A 2,523-nucleotide genomic window follows, 5' to 3' on the forward strand; every position below is an offset into this window, starting at 1 on the left:
AGTGAAAGATCCTGGTTTGAGTCTGAAAGGATCTGAAGGAGTTTTCTAGCCTGGAAAGAGGCAAGGGTGAATTATAAAAGAGTGTAAGTACAATAGTTTGCGTATAACCATATCATAAAATGTAAAACTCTACAAAAGTACCACTAAACATTAACCTATCTGACAACATGGCTTGCCACTGGATCATTCAAAATTCCGTATACAAGTTCAGATCTGGCAGTCTTTGACCAGCCTGTTTTTTGTTTGTCACCTTAGTATAAAGTAGTGTGGTCAGCTTTTTGTTGAATATCAAAACCTTCGTAAATGATCAAGTTTGTCATCTCTACTGTGTAAAAGCAAAATGTAGAATAAAAAAATAATAAATATCAAACGACTGTTGACTGGGGGCCAAGATAGCTCAAAAGTGGTTTGCCATCACGGCTACAAGATTCTGCTCATGAGATAGACAAAGGTAAATAGGCATTTTAGGATCTACGTGTAATCAAAACATTTCATAATGAATTGTGATAGTGCACTCAAAAGCAGATACAGGCGAAGCTGGTATCTCAACAATGTTGTCATCCCATTCATTGTTATGGACTGTCCCCACAACGAGTTGAATTTGTGGTGGGAGTATAATGTGTATAGCGACAAATGAAATAAGAAGACAGGGTGGGTGGGGTGAGGAGGGGTAGGGGTGGAAAAAGGAGTATGTTAAAGGTCAATTGAAATTTGCATAGAAGAAAAGCTCCCTTCAAGGGATGACTTACCAGAACAGACACCACGTAGACTTGAACTTGAAGTCAAATGTAACACACACAATGCCCAAGAATACAAGTTAATGAAACTCAGCATCCTCTAAACAAACCACAGACTAAAATCAAAACCAGTTATCTTTGACTCAGAAACAGACACAGGCAGCTGAAAAAGGGACGTGTTTACTTACATCACAGGGTGTAGAGACTCGTTGCATTTCATAGCCTACCCAATGCAAAAAGATTTTTGAACAGGAAATTAGAAGCATTGAGGTGAATGATCTATGCTCCATTTAGATAAAGAATACCTAGTGCTAATTTTAAGTAATTATCAGACAGATGGTATAATATTAATATATTTACTATTTTGAAACTGGTGTTGGATACAGGGTTGAAGACATACCTTTTAGTGTGGATTGAAATAAAAGGCATGGTATCCACTCTTTTTCCCCAATATCCTACTTAGGAATGTAAAATCCACCTAATTTTGCTGAAGCTTTCTGTCTGCACTAGAGGCCCTACTGATACAGATGGTTACAGGGTTAATATGGTGGTTTAGATAAGCTGAGTGATCAGCTTATAAAGCAGTCAAGTTGAAAAAAATTACACTACCATATTAATCGCGATTTGTATTGACACATCTGGTGTGCATGTGAACCTCTAAAGAGCTGTACAACCGTTGCTTTACCTTAAGTTTTCTGGAATAACAGAGATGTGGGGATGATTTAATGATGCTTGACAGGCTGCACCATTTCACCCCCTGTTTATTTAATTTGCCTCTCCGGGATCCTCCATCACAATGTTCTTGAGCATTTTTTCAGATAATCACATTCTTGTTTCTAAATGAACATTTTTATGCATTGTCCAACTGAAATGGTGACTATTATGCAACATACATCAGTGACTTTGTTTTTACAATTTCCCACGATTTCAGATAATTTTGTACGTGGCACACTTCTGACATGGTTTTCTTGTCCACGAGTTTCTTCTTACTTGAACAACTACTTGGATAAGATTCAGATCCACATGCCTGGATGATTCTAGTTTAGAACTGATGCTAGTCATTGTTCACTATACGAAGAATTACAAGAACAATTTTTGATTCCTTGGTAAGAATTTTGCTTTGATCATTTACCTCTACTAGACTGGCCACAAAGTAAACTAAGTAATGCACATACAGTATATTATAATCTCCTCTTTTGCAGAAATTGAATTACAACATTTTAAAATTTACTTTCACTTGAGACTAAACCAGTCGAAATATTTGGCATACATGTATATTGAGACTAAAGTGTCATTTATAGCAATCAGGTACCTGGTACAGGCCTACTTTGAATCAACTTTCGGTAAATGAACTAAGCTGATCCAAGATCTTTTATCCTGATTTATCTATGACTATGTATTGAGAAAATAAATCCCCGTTTGGACAAGGATTTAGTACACTGTTAAACATGTGGAGATGACTTCACATCTACATGTATATTATTCGTAGATCACTTCAAAAGAACTGAAATGGAGAGTATGCCTTCCTCAATTCGGCACAGATTAACTAGAGATAACACAATGGTAATTCGTAAAATGGAAGATAAGTTCTTATCACAATTCTTCAACAAAGACACAAACTCACAGATGTACACACTCTATAGAGAGAAAGTTGAGTTACTTTCAGCCTCACGTTAGGGTATTTTTACACAATGATTGGTAGGGCGAATATCACACGATGTTTGATTACAAGAACTTTCAATGAACACTAAAACACACACACACACACACACACACACACACACAC

This window comes from Aplysia californica, unplaced genomic scaffold, assembly GCF_000002075.1.
Source record: "Aplysia californica isolate F4 #8 unplaced genomic scaffold, AplCal3.0 scaffold00285, whole genome shotgun sequence".
Lineage (NCBI taxonomy): Eukaryota > Metazoa > Mollusca > Gastropoda > Aplysiida > Aplysiidae > Aplysia > Aplysia californica.